The sequence below is a fragment of the Cervus elaphus genome, chromosome 26 (assembly GCF_910594005.1).
Source record: "Cervus elaphus chromosome 26, mCerEla1.1, whole genome shotgun sequence".
Classification (NCBI taxonomy): domain Eukaryota; kingdom Metazoa; phylum Chordata; class Mammalia; order Artiodactyla; family Cervidae; genus Cervus; species Cervus elaphus.
The window spans coordinates 33,865,326-33,879,995 of record NC_057840.1 but is presented as its reverse complement, the minus strand read 5'-3'; the positions used below and the strand labels follow the sequence as shown (position 1 = coordinate 33,879,995).

The 14,670-nt window shown below is 49.8% G+C and overlaps 1 protein-coding gene and 2 long non-coding RNA genes across 4 annotated transcripts in view; all 3 read left to right on the top strand.

Moving 5' to 3' along the window:
- Positions 1-14,670, top strand: part of LOC122684460 (UL16-binding protein 1-like) — a 260,152-nt gene that overhangs the window by 77,381 nt on the left and 168,101 nt on the right. The gene's annotated exons all lie outside the window — the stretch shown is intronic.
- On the top strand, positions 4,551-6,419 carry LOC122684492. Its single transcript, XR_006338057.1, has 4 exons — positions 4,551-4,634; positions 4,957-5,137; positions 5,755-6,018; positions 6,281-6,419. It is a non-coding gene; the product is annotated as an uncharacterized LOC122684492 (long non-coding RNA).
- Positions 7,366-10,338, top strand: LOC122684497. Its single transcript, XR_006338062.1, has 2 exons — positions 7,366-7,535; positions 9,953-10,338. It is a non-coding gene; the product is annotated as an uncharacterized LOC122684497 (long non-coding RNA).

Below are 14,670 nucleotides of genomic sequence, written 5' to 3'. Positions count from 1 at the left end.
TATTCCCTTGATTCACTGTTTTCAGTGGAATCTAGAATCATGAATCCACTGTAAAGGGCTTTCCCTGTTGCTCCAGGGATGAAGAATACACCTTGCAATGCAAAGAATGTTGGCTTGGTCCCTCTTCAGGGAAATAAGATCCCACATGTTGTTGAGCAATTAAGCCCACATGTCTCAACTACTGAGTCCAGGCAACACAACTATTGTGTCTGTGTGCTGCGATGAAGTATCGTGCATGACCCAACAAAGATCCTGCGTGCCTCAACTAAGACCTGGGAAGCCAAAGAACTAAATATAAAATTTTTTATAAAAAGACTATATCCTTTTTTGAAATAATGAATTCAGTCTGGAAAGTTTTCAGTTGACTTCATCCAATCCAACAGAGGAATAACTATCTATGTAGTTATAACCTTAAAATGTATTTCCTAAATATTATGACTTGAACATCATAATTACTCCTTGATCCATGTGCTCCAGAACCGATGTTGTGTTGGCATCCATGAAAATAACATGGATCTCATTGTACTTCTCCATCAGATTCTTGGATGCTTTGTCAATCAGCAGTAATATCTTGAAAGGAATCTTTCTGAGCAGTAGACCTCCATCGTGGACTTGAAATATTTGGCCACCAGTGTCGTAAACAGATAGGCTGCCATCCAGGCATCATTGTTTCATTTAGGGAGCACAGGCAGAACAGAATCTGCCTAATTCTAAAGGGCCTTACAATTTTCCAAGTGATAAGTGACCATTGACTTCCAGTAATCTGCTGCATTAGTCCTTGTCAAGAGAATCAGCCTGTTCTTGGAATCTTTGAAGCCAGGCATTGACTACTCCTCTCCAGGTATCAAAGTCCTGGTGGGCATCTTCTTCCAATAGATGGCTCTTTTGTCTACACTGCAAATGTCTAACTTAGTAGGTCACCTTCATAGATTATCTCAGCTATATCTCTTGGATAACTTGTGGCAGCTTCTGTGTCAGGTCTTGTATTACATTCTGCACTTTGTTTTATGGAGATGACTTCTTTCCTTAAACTTCATGAACCACCCCCCTGCTATCTTCAAATTTTTCTTCTGCAGCTTTTTCACCTCTCTCAGCCTTCATAGCAATCAAGAGAGTTAGGGCTTTGATCTTGACTAGGCTTTGGGTTCAGAAAATATTGTTGCTGGTTGGATCTTCTATCCAGACCCGTAAAACTTTCTTTTTATCAGAAATAAGGGTGTTTTGCATTCTCAGAAACAGAATCCCATATTTAAAGAATGTACTTACAGTTGCTGGGGGGAAAGGATGTGGAAAGGGATAGTTAGGGAGTTTGGGAAGGTCATGTACACACTGCTCTACTTAAAATGGATAACCATCAATGACCTATGTATGGCATATGGTGTGTCTGTGTGTGCACACTCTGTGTGTGTCCAACTCTTTCTGTCCTCATGGACTGTACCCTGCCAGCTCCTCTGTCAATGGAATTTTCCAGGCAAGAATACTGAAGTGGGTTTCCCTTTCCTTCTCCAGGGATTTTCCCAGTGCAGGGATCCCAAACCTGTAGACATCTTTTTGATTTCTGGGATTTATTTCTCACTGTACCCTCTTTCCAGAATCTTCTTCTCAATATCACCAATCTTACTTCTGGAAATCTGTCAATACCACCTCTGCTCTCAGCTCCTGAGGACTCCATCCTCATGTCACCGTCTCTGATGTCACAGCAGGACTGAGTGGCTGTGTTGGAAGCCTTGCTCCCCATTAGCTGTCAGAGCCCCCTGAGGACTGGGCTCCTCCCTTCCCCCCATCTCACCTGAGGATCTCTCACAGAGACCTCCATGTGATGGGTGTACACTGCACAGTAGGGGTACCTGAGTCAGGGGGGCGAGGAGGCATCTGCCGAGTTTGGGATCTGGACAAGGGCGTCACTCTTACTCTCCTTGCAGCATCACCGACGACATTTTCCCCTACGGTGCAGCCCAGGGCCACAGCCATCGATCTCACCACAGGGATCGCTGCTGGGGTTCCAGCCAGTTTCGGCATTATCATCCTCAGTTCAGTCAGTTCAGTCACTCAGTCGTGTCCGACTCTGCGACTCCATGAGTCGCAGCATGCCAGGCCTCCCTGTTCATCACCAACTACTTATCATCCTAGCCTGGATCATTTAAAAGAACAGGTACTGAGGGCAGAATTCAGAGGGAAGGCAGGGGCACAGGGCCTGGTGTGAGGAGGGGGAAGGTGAATCCCAGGCGACCCCTGCCCCTCACTGAACCTCCTCATCCTGGAAATGAGCAGGGGGATAAGACCCCATGTCACCTGAGAGCAGAACTCAGACGAGCTCAGCCCTGAGATCTGAGAGGTCCCCACTGTCAGCAGACATTGTGAAAAGGGAGGGCCCTCCCTAGGCTGAGGGCCTATTGATGCTGAAAGGGTTTAGCCACGTCCCCTGACTGAGCACAGACCGCTGGCTGGCAGGGCCCAGGGTGGGTGGTGTGAGAACAGCAGGCGCTCAGGGCGAGGGCAGGACTCCCGGGGCTGAGAGCAGCGTGGGGGCTCCACATGACGTGTCAGTGGGGAGGGGACCCACCAGGGGCCAAGATGAGAGGGGCCGGGCTCTCAGCCCAGGAGGAAGGGGCGGGAAGGCCTTTGAGACCCAACTCCAAAGGCCTGTCCTCACAGGAAGTGGCTTGGGCCACGCAGGCAAGGCAGGAGCCCCACAGCAGAGACTGTGGGAAGGGGCGAGGCCAGGCCTGTGCTCCTGGGGCAGCAGCAGTTCTGACTCAGCCTGTGGCCTGCTCGTCACCAGCCTCCTGGGGGCCCAGAGCCTCCATCACTGAGCGGCCCTGCCTTGAGCAGAGGTCCTGGGGATGGTGGGCCTGAGCTGGGGTGGAGGCGCCCAGCTGGGCGGGACCAGGAAGAGATGGGGGGCAGGGACCCTGGTCCTGAGAGCTGTGTGTGCTGCTCAGAGGCTGGAGAGGAGGGAAGGGAGGAGGTTTGCCTGCAGCCCCCCAGGGCTGTCAGGAGGCAAGGCCCCTCCTCCGGGGACCTGCTCCCTGGTCCTTTAGGCCCCCCTCGGGGAGAATCCGGACCTGAGTGAAGGGAGCAGATTGATTGCTCACTGGCTCCAGTCCTGAGCCTGAGCAGGGGGTGTCAGGGCCTGGGGTGACTCTGTGATGCAGGAAGGAAGGAGGAGGGGACAAGAAGCTGCTGGGCCTGGGGTGGGGGTGGAGGACATAGGAGCCCCTCAGTGAGGGCGGGGCTGGAGGGGCTGGGGAGGGGCAGCCCCAGGAAAGTGACAGGATTCCTCAGCCCCCTTGACCAAGGCCTCTTTCTTTTCTGCCTCAGACTGTGTTCCCAGAATGCCCCTAACAGGGCCTCTGCTGGCTGTGACTCAGTCGTGGCTTGGCCGCCTTTGTTTTCCTTCCGTTCACTTTAGAGCCAGGAGTTCTGAGCCTCCCTTCCTGTTATGATGACGCAGTAGCTGCGTTGTCTCACGTCTTTTGTCACATCTGGTGAACAGACTCCTCAGTCTCTTTTTCTTTTTCCAATCTATTTTACCTTTTTCTCTTGGTGCTAAGTGATGGAATCCCTGCAATGAAATGTTCAACTACTTGAACAAGAGACCTCCACACATGGGACACTTTCTGTTTTCTTCTAGTTTGTGAAAAATCGGACTCCTCTGTGTGGCAATCTCATTGTTGCAAATGATGATAATGCAAGAAAAATACCATCTTCTATTACAGAACACAGGGATTCTTTCTGTGTTCAGAGAAACAACTTCAGTGTATTTTCAACAGAAGAAAATATTATGTGAGTGTCTCTTTTAGTCATTTTATTTCCTAATACTAATACTTAAGTCTGTATCTTGTTATTGTGGAAAACATAAATTCTTCACCTTTTTTTTTCTTCAAGGTGGGAACTCGGGACATTTCACCCTTTTTGTTCCTTATGGGATTAAATAGAACTGATGATTCGGCTACATTTGTTGTGGAAGCAGAGAATAAAAAGAACAGTCTTAAAGTATGCAGTGCAGCTGTCGAGTTGGCAGCATGCCAAGAAGCTATAAGGTCTAGTTCAGGCCAAGGCAGAAAAGGAAAGACGACCTCAACAGAAGTAGGTTACATTTATGCAGGCAAGGAGGGGCGACAGTCGGCCTAACTACCAGGCTGAGCGCCAAGAGGGATCAGAGAGGCTCCATATTTATAGGGAGGCTTGTGGAAGCGATAAGGGAAACGTTAATCAGGCGGGATATTTTGAGTATTCTTTAGTTGAGATTGCATTTGTGGTTGGGCAGGGGGTGATAAGTCTTCTGGGCAGGTGTAGGGGGTGGAAGGTTTCTGGACAGGGGGTGATAAATCCCAGATAGATGCAACCAGCCTGGAGCATCAGGGGGGAACTGAAGTTCTGTTTTGTTTTCTCCGAAGTTAGATGATTCAGCAAGGGCCTTTGAGACTGTTGTTTTCTTTTCTAGGGCCAAAAGACTCCTTCAAAAGCTATTTTAGTTACTGTCAGGCCTCTCTGGAGTCTTGGCTCCAACACGACTCTTGTACACACGCCTTCCATTGTAGACCACGTGTAGTCGCCTGCGGCCAGTCGGATTAACACTGGGGTGCATTGGGTGAGAGTGGATCTTGATCACTGAAGACAAAGTCCGCCAGGTTAGGATGGAGAAGGAAGTAAGGGAAAAAATGAAGGATGACTGAGCAGAAGATGGAAAAAGAAGCAAAAGAGGCAACTGGGAGGCGGGGGGGGGGTGGGGGGAGCTGTTGTCGGAAGGAGGGGAGAAGCCAACATGACCCAGAGCATTTTGTTCACAAAAGTTAAGGGGTCTTTGAGGGTGGGGTATTTAAAGTGAATTTTGCTTTTAATGTCACCGCTGTTTTTCTGTGGTTGTTGTTGCTGTTTTTAATGAGGAATTACGTTTGGATACTTGCAAGATACTTCCTCGGTATAATTGTCCTTTGCATTGTTTTTCAACAGGACTTCCTCAGTCTCTGACTGAAGACTTTGGGTGGTGGGCGGAGGCGGAGGTGTAGACACGCTCCAGGCTATGATTTGCCCCTTACTCTTCTAAAACTGCTTGAAAGAATGTCTCTAGCTCACACCGCAGGCCATCTTTTGCTGATACTGCAGCTGATAGAACCCAGGAAGACTCTGGGCAGTGAGTGTCCTGGGATCTGGGGCTCTGGCAGGGGGAGTGGAGCAGGGGAGGAGGGGAAAGAAAGGGGCTCCACCCTGGTGGGGGCCTGTCTTCCAGCTCTTAGGATGGTCAGGTGTGGTTTAGCTGGACGGGCTGCCCAGGAGGTGACACCCAGTGTGCAGGGACTCCAGCCCAAGACAGGGTGCCTGGGCCTGTGCTCCTGGAGCACTTTTTCCTCTTCTGCCAACCCCACCTCCTTCTGCAGTAAAAACCTTCCTGATGATTAGGGGCCCATTATGAACATAGCTTGTGTTCTGTGGTCTTTTTTTCCATTCCTGTTGAAAGTCCTGTTTGTTCAGATGGATTTTTAAGCCACTAGAACACAGACACTGTCTTCTGTTTTTGCTGCCTCAGAAGTTGGTACATGATGGTAAAAAACGTCTCAGATAAATCTTCCTGCTAACAGTATTAGACCCAAAGGATCCACAGTGGCATCCAAGAGATTAAAGCTCAGACAGTTGAAGATGAGGCAGGACTGAGGATGCAGCAGAGAAGGGGGTCTGGGATAGAGACCCCTCCCTCTGCAACCAGGCCCTGGAGGGGAATCTCCCAGACGCACCTGTGGTTTTCTCTCACAGATGCCCACTCTCTGTGCCTCGACCTCACTGTCAAATCTCAGTCCAGACCTGGCCAGCCCTGGTGTCAAGTCCAGGGCTCCGTGGACACAAAGCCTTTCCTCCAGTATGACAGTGACAGCAACAAGGTCAGACCTTTGGGTTTCCTGGGGGAGGAGGTAAACGACACCAAAGCGTGGACTGAACTGAGCCAAATGCTGGGAGAAGCAGGAAGAGAGCTCAGGATGGTCCTGCCTGTCATCAAACTGGACAAAAAGGAGATGAGGGGTAAGTATGGGAGGGGTGGGGAGCTGGAGACAGCAAGAGAGTAGGGGCGGAGTGCATGCAGGTCCTTCCTGTGAAAAGACTGAATGTGATCCAGCCTTAGAGACCCGGTGGACCTGATGGGTAAGAGGGGGAGGTCATGGTCGGAAGATCACGGGCCCCTAGATGTGCAGACACACTTGAGTGACTGAGGAGGATGGACTGTGGACAGTCCAGAAAGATTCACTGTGGGGGGGGGCAGGGCTCAGGTCTTCCCTCCCTGCAGGTCAGGCTGTGTTGTCAGCGTGAAGCCGAGCAATGCTCTGGTGGGTCCTTGCTCTTCAGCCTCAATGGACAGACAGCCCTCCTCCTTGACACCATGAGCATAACCTGGACAGTCCTCGATCCTGGAGCCACAGGCCTCAAGGAGGAGTGGGAGAACAACCAGGAACTGGCAGAGTATTTCAGGATGATCTCAATGGGAGACTGCAGTTATTGGCTCAGTGAATTCCTGGAACACTGGGAGAACATGCTGCTCCCAGAGCCCACAGGTAACTGAGTGGGGTGTGGGGGAGGCGGTAGCTTTCTTCAAAGCTCTAGTGCCTTCATGTGAGGATATGAGCACATATGTTTGTGCAACTGAAAATATGATGGATGGATGGAGTGACTGATCTCTTGGTGGACTTCCTGTCTGGAGAGTCAGTGATGGGCATAGCACAGAACTTGCCAGCATCCTCCTTTCCCAGCCCACCTCCCTTAGCACAGGAGCCCCCTTCTTCATTAACCAATGACCCAGACCCCCGGCACTGCTCAATGGTCCCCGAACTATATATGCATTATGTTTCCAGGCCTTCTCTCCCCTCTGTTGTACTGATACTTTAACCAACTCTAATGTCACTTAATGAAGCCCTTATCCCTTCCCAGACAGAATTAAATACCCCCAATGTGTCCTCCTCAAAAAGGACTCCTCACAATAAACATGTCCACCTGAAAGGTAATCAGATGGACATTTGCTGTCCCAGTGACTCAGACAGTAAAAAATCTGCCTGCAAGGCAGGAGACCCGGGTTCGATTCCTGGGTTGGGAAGATCCCCTGGAGTAGGAAATGGCAACCCACTCCAGTATTCTTGCCTGGAGAATCCCATGGACAGCGGAGCCTGGTGGGCTACAGTCCATGAGCTTGCAAAGGGTTCAGAATTGACTGAGCGACTAACACAACTCAGGAGAAAAATGAGCTCCACGAAGACAGAGCACAAGCCCATTCATCTTTCCACACCAGGACCTGAACAGTGGCTTCACATGAGTCAGTAACTATATGGGGAACATGTGCTGTCTAAGGACAGCAGGTGCTGAGGAAGGTGTATTCTTAGATTTGACAAGGCTTTTGCTTTTTCATTTTAGAACCACTAATAATGGCACCAGATATCAGCCAGTCTGCATCCATCTGATTGGTCACTTGCATTATCCTATTGATCACCACCCAGTTAGTTCTAATTGCTTCATCGTCATGAATCTTATGAAGAAATCAGGGACCACAGCAGGTGAGAAGCCAGCTGGCCTCTGGCTCCTAGGCAGGTTTGTTCTGGTCAGGACTTGGGAGAGGTGAGCCTTGGGTCTCACCAATGCCCTGTCCACTGGACCCATCTTTACCTTGATGATGTTCTCTCTTGGTCTTGGGCCCCCATACTTCCCTTTAGAGTTGGGAACCACTCTGTTGTTGGAGTAGAAGAGGCTGGTGTGGGCAGCAGGACAGTGCAGTGGGAGTGGGGATGAAAACAAGTGTCTTCTCCTTTGGGGGCACTGGGTACAAGATACAGACATGGTGGGGTGGGGTGTTGTCCTGAGATCTTACTCAGCCTTTCCCAGCCCTCTGATTGAAAAAAACCTTTTGTTCTCTGATGATAGCATCATCTAGTTCAACATTTTCCCCAATGTTCTAACAGCTATTCCATCATCTGAATGTTTCTCCCTGGACTATGAGAAGGTACAATGTTAAACCAACTCTGGGTGGCAAAAACTGACCCTTGATGACAGTCTGGCTGTTGATCTAATATACAACCTTCTACTCAGAGTGGGATTTAACAAGAAGCTAAAGAAGCTCATGCTTAAGAATTCCTTCACTTTCCACGACTATTGATGGGCCCTTAAGATGTATTGCTTGGTCATTTTGAGGATTTGCGAAAGTCAAATATTTGCTCACAATCAGTTAAGACTTCCAATTCTATTCTTTCCATCAGACTTCCCTTCATGTGGGGTGGAATTGGGGCAGGGGGCGGGGTTTGGCATTTTAAAAATTCTCTTAAGAAGATAATGCATTAGGGATAACATTATGTGATTTAATGAGACATAATTTATGTGTTCACACTCACTTTCATGTATAGTTAAGTTACCACATGCTTTTATGGGCTGAATGTGTTCTTCTTAATTCATGTGATAAAATCCTCACCTCCAGGAAGTCTTGTTGAAACCACTTCGTCGGTGGTGTGTGGTTCCAGTCTGTATTGTGATACAATAGGAAGTATACATTTGGTCAGAGTCCTGGTTCCTGGAGCAGACTTTCTAAAACCCACATTTTGGTGTCATATTTCATGTTCTGAGTATAGAACAATAGCTTTTCTTTAGAGACCTAGCAGACTAATACATACGCAGAAACCATAGTCAAGTGCTAACTGCTTAGATGTATACAAAAGTATGAGTCTACCAGTTAGATTATCATGTAGATTAATATATGTATTAACATACTGACATATTAATGCATAAAAATGTATCCAGGACAGAAGAAAGGGTAAAGTGTGATCTCACCATAAATGGAACACTATAACCCAATAAATAAAGAATAAATTACCGCAGCAAAACCATAGATGCCTCATGAAAAGGATTTGAGAGGCAAGTGCTGGACACAAAAGAATATGGACGCTGTGGTACTCCTTTTTGTTGTGTTCCATTATTGTCAAGTTTAACTGAATAATTTTTTTAAGATGTATTTATTTCTGGCTGTGCTGGGTCCTCATTGCTGTGTGTTGGCTTTCTCTAGTTGCTGCTCTCTAGTTACAGTACAAGAGCAGCTCACTGTGATGGCTTTTCTGGTGGCAGAGCACAGGCTCCAGGTTGCGGGCTTCAGGAGTTGGGCACACAGGCTCAGTAGATGCTTCTCCCAGGCTCCAGAGCACAGCCTCAGGACTCGTGGCCCGTGAGCTTGGTTGTTTTGCAGCATGTGGGATCTTCCTGGACAGGGATTGAACTCATGTCTCCTGCGTTGGCAGGCAGACTCATTACCAAGGAGCCACCAGGGAAGCCCCTAACCGAATTATTAAAAAGACATTCTAAGCTTGACTCTAAATCTTATTTCAATAGTTTATGGAGGAAGATTAGATGTTTCATGACTTAAAACCAGGAAATTATGCATACTGGAAAAGATATTATTTAAAGGGCTATCTACAACCTAGATGGACCCTTATCAGGTGCTCTAAAGTAGCTCATGCACAGCAAAACTGAAGAGAATTAACTCTTGGATTAATATTTCCCACTTAGAGAGGGCGACTGCACTGAAATGGCTAACAGAGAACACTGCTGACCTCAGAAACACCTAAAAACAACGCTCAAACCAAGAGGATGTTTGAGCTCATACATTCATACCAGGACGAGAGGAAGACAACATCGGAAAAAATTTTAACCTTTCAGTTTTCAGTAATGTCTAGACAAACTTGAAGTTTTCTCCTGTCAGGAATATATTCAGGGTTGCAGAGAATTCAATCATAAATTGTACCTTTACCCAATGAGTATCACATGAATGTTTATTGAAACTCCTTTATTTTAGGGGCTCAAATGTGTTGAAGTCCTTACTATTAGTTGAAGGAGACCTCACCTGGAAAAAGGGTGTGTGCAGATGTAATCGAACCAAAGTGAGGTCAGGGTGGGTTAGGGTGGGCTCTAATCCAGTGACTGGTGCCTTTACCAGGAGAGAGAAATGTGGACATGGATAGAAGAGACAGATACAGGAAGACAAGACCCACGGGAAGAGTGTCATGGAAGGACAGAAATAGACACGAGCTCCGCAACGCCAAGGGTTTCTGGGAACCACAGAGCTGTGCACGGTCCCTCAGTCGTGTCTGCCTCTTTGCGGCCCCATGGACTGCAGTCCACCAGACTCCTCTGTCCATGGGATTCTCCACGCAAGAATACTGAGGTGGGTCGCCGTTTCCTTCTCCATGCAACCACCAGTAGTCAGGAAGAGAAAAGATGGAGCCTCCCTTAGAGCCTTCAGAGAGGGCCCTACTGACATCTTGATTTCTGACTTCTAACCCTCACAACCTTGAAAGGATAAATTTTGGTTGTTTCAAGCCATAGCGTTTGTGGTAATTCTTTATGACAACTTCACTGTCCCAACCAAGCTTGTGGGGGCTTAGGCTGCATTCCCAGCGCAAAGGGAACTGGTGAGCAAGAAGGAAGGCAGGAGAGCAGTTTTAGAAAAGAGCCAAGAAACAGACCCAGGGACGTCTAGACACGTGACACCTAATAGACAAGGTAGGAAATACCAGCGATGCAATACATGACCCTGATGCAATATATGACAATGGGAGAGCTGGCTAATCCTGTAACTATAAAGGATTTCTATTTAGCACAACACACAAACGTTCACTTTGGGTTGATTAATGTATGAAGGTGACTGATCGTGGGGGCTCGGGTCTGTATGCCAGTAGGAGCATGTTTGGTGAGTAGTTTTAGATATGGGGCTGGAGCATTAAAAAGGAGAAGGCACGATTCCAGGTAGGACCCAGACAGAGACCTAAAATTCCTGGCTCAGCCCTGGGGCAGAGTCCTGGCAGTCAGCCCCTTCCCAGAACCGCCCTGAGCTGTGTGTGGCTTTGGGGCAGCTGGAAGGCCCAGTATCTTGGGGAGAACTGGTCAGTGTGACTGTGTGTGTGTGTGAGAGAGAGACAGAGAGAGAGGTGTGCGTGAGAGGAGGAGGGCAGAAGAGAGGAGTGACTGTGTTAGCTGCTCAGTCATGTCTGACTCTTTGCGACCCTGTGCACTGTAGCCCTCCCGGCTCCTCCGTCCATGGGATTCTCCAGGCAGGAATACTGGAGTGGGCTGCCATTTCCCACTTAGGTTGTGTGGGGCAGTGACACTAATTTGTGACAGGAAGGTGAATGTGAAGAGAGTGAGGGAATGCTGGGAAGAGTGTGTTGGATGTGTGGGGAGCAGCCACAACTAGTGTGTGAGAATGCTGGGAACCTTGATGTGTGTGTGTGTGTGTGTGTGTGTGTGTGTGTGTGTGTGTGTGACTGTGGACAGGTGAGCCTGGGACAGAAGGGGAGTGGACAGTATGCCTATGCAGAGGGCCCGGGAGGGGATCCCCTGGGGGACCCAGAGAGAAGGAAGAGAGTGAAGGGAAATGGCCATGAGGGGGAAGTTTCTGGATGGCAGTGGAAGTAGATGGGAGCCTTCTGTGTGGAACTTGTGTGAAGCAGTGTGTACAGACAGTGTGAGGAAGCCAGGGTCCCTGTGGGAGGGGAACGCAGTGTGACTTTGCAGAGAGTGGAGAGCCAGTGGGGCAGACAAGCAGGCACTTGTGTGTGAAAGAAAGTGTGTGGGGGTGTGGGTGGGGTGTGCCCAGAGGGAAGGGGGTGTGAGGAGACCTGCATGGACTGTTTCAGGAAGGGTGACGTGCGCAAGGGTGGAAGGATATTAATGAGAAGCATGAAGCCTATGTGGGGAGCACGTGCGTGTGAGGGGGGCTGTGTGGGAGGCTGGAGAGTCAGGGTGGGCTATGGGTGATGGAAGGGGGCTTGTGTGTGTAACTGGGGGCTGAAGTGTGGGAAAACAGGTGTGCATGGAGAGTGTGGGGTGAGCGGTGCGTCAGGACTGCTGCTGAAGAGGCCTCAGTGGTGACCGGCTCCCCAGCTTCTCCCTTCTCTGGGCCTGGACCCTCTGGCCTGTACAGCATCACCCCGAGGTCCCAAGGGAACCAAACATTGGCCGGGACAGGGAAGAAGCTGTTAGCCCCTGTCATTTACTTTGTCTTTTTCTAGCTTGGAAACACCACACAAAGATATCTACCTTGTGACAGGTGTCAACCGGGGTCACCCACCTTCACCAGCTGATACCTCCCCCAGGCCCAGGGGCTGAACTGGGTTCCCTCCCTCAGCGTCTCATCAGCCTGGGGCTTCCCTGATGGCTCAGTTGGTAAAGAATCTGCCTTCAATGCTGGAGGCCCCGGTTCCACTCCTGGGTCAGGAAGATCCCCTGGAGAAGGGAAAGGCTGCTGCTGCTACTGCTAAGTCACTTCAGTTCTGTCCGACTCCATGTGATCCCTTAGACAGCAGCCCACCATAGACGGCAGCCCACCGTAGACGGCAGACCACCATAGTCGGCAGGCTCCCCCATCCCTGGGATTCTCCGGGCAAGAACACTGGAGTGGGTTGCCATTTCCTTCTCCAATGTGTGAAAGGGAAAAGTGAAAATGAAGTTGCTCAGTCGTGTCCGACTCTTAGCGACCCCATGGACCGCAGCCTACCAGGCTCCTCCATCCATAGGATTTTCCAGGCAAGAGTACTGGAGTAGGGTGCCATTGCCTTCTCCGAGAAAAAGGCTACCCACTCCAGTATTCTTGGGCTTCCCTGGTGGCTCAGCTGGTAAAGAATCCACCTGCAATGTGGGAGACCTGGATTTGATTCCTCGATTGGGACGATCCCCTGGAGAAGGGAAAGTCTACCCAGTCCAGTATTCTGGCCTGGAGAATTCCATGGACTGTATAGTTGGACACGACTGAGTGACTTTCACTTTGGAGCCTCTGAGGAATAGGATTCCCTTCAATCCCCTCCTGCCTACTAAACTCAGGAGGAGGGACTCCTGTGGGGGGCACAACCAGTTGGGGAGGGGACCCAACACTCTCCACCATGCCCCTCCCACCTCTCCAGGCCCAGACCCCTCACTGTCCCCCAACTCCTTCCTCCCCACATTGCCCTTCTCCGCACCTTCCCTCATCTCTTACCGCTCATCGCCGGTGTTCCCAGGTCTGTCCAGAAGCTCAGGTGGGAAGCTGAGTGCCAAAGAATAGATGCTTTTGAACTGTGGTGTTGGAGAAGTCTTGAGAGTCCCTTGGACTGCAAGGAGGTCAAACCAGTCAATCCTAAAAGAAATTAGTCCTGATTATACTTTGGAAGGAATGATGTTGAGGCTGAAGTTTCAATACTTTGGTCACCTGATGTGAAGAACTGACTCATTGGAAAAGACTGATGCTGGAAAAGATTGAAGGCAGGAGGAGAAGGGGACTACAGAGGATGAGATCATTAAAAGCATCACCAACTCAATGGACATGAGTTTGACCAAGCTCCAGGAGTTGGTGATGGATAGGGAAGCCTGGAGTGCTGCAGTCCCCGAGTTCACAAGGAGTCGGACATGACTGAGAGACTGAACTGAACTGAATGGAACATATCAATCACTTCCCACACACCCATCTTCCGATACCATCACATTCAGGGCCAAGGTTGCAACAGACGAACTTTGCAGGGCACATGAGGACTGAGTCAGCACTCCCCATGCCAGCTAGCACCTGAGTTCTCTCACAGACACTTAACTTGGCTACAGCTTCATTGTCACTCCAGCCCTGATGTGAGGTGGAGGCTCCACGGGGGCATTTGGAGAAATAGACTTTCCTTCATTATGACAGTAACAGGCCCAAACCCTTGCTTCTCTTGGAGGGAATTAATGTCTTGAAGGCCTGCTCAGAACAGACCCAGACCCTGGAGGAGACATGGGGCAAGGACTCAGAACCTGAGGCCATTCAGCTGGAGAATTGTGGGCCCAGGGTCAGAGGTGGGAACCCGGGCCTGGACACTCTCAGGGGAAGGAGAATGTGTGTGTGCTTCGTAGCTCAGTCGTGTCCAACTCTGTGACCCCATGGACTGTGACCCACCAGGCTCCTCTGTCCATGGGATTCTCCAGGCAGGAATACCGGAGTGGGTTGCCATTCCCTCCTCCAGGGGATCTTCCCAACACAAGGACTGAACCCAGGTCTCCCGCATAGCAGGCAGATTCTTTACAGTCTGAGCTATTGAGACGCCATAGAAGCAACTTAAATGACAATCGACAAATGAATGGATAAAGAAGATGTGGCGAGGGCTTTCCGGTGGGCCAGTGATAGGAACTGGCCTGCCAGTGCAGGGGACACAGGTTTGACCCTGGTCAGGGAAGGTCCCACGTGCCCCGGGACGACTGGACCCTGAGCTGTGGGAGCCCAGGTGAACCAGAGCCAGGGCTTTGAGACAGGAGAAGCCTCTGCAGCGAGGCCTGTGCGCACCAACCCTGCTCTGTCCCCTAAGTCTGTCCTTGTTGCCCAGCAGGTTCCCTGGATCCTGGGGCTGAGACACATTAGCTTTACTCCTCATTCTCTGACATTTGTTCTCCTTCCCCCTTCAAGGAACCTCACACTGGTCAGAATGGCCATACTGAAAAGTCTATGAGTTTGAGGATGCTCCGGGACTTGGCGATGGACAGGGAAGCCTAGCTTCCAGTCCATGGAGTCACAAAATTCAGACGTTACTGAACGACTGAACTGAACTGAACTGAGCAATCAATAAATGCTGGAGAGACTGTGGAGAAAAGGGAACCCTCCCACACTGTTGGTGGGAATGTAAATTGATACACACACAATGGAGAAAGGTATGGAGATTC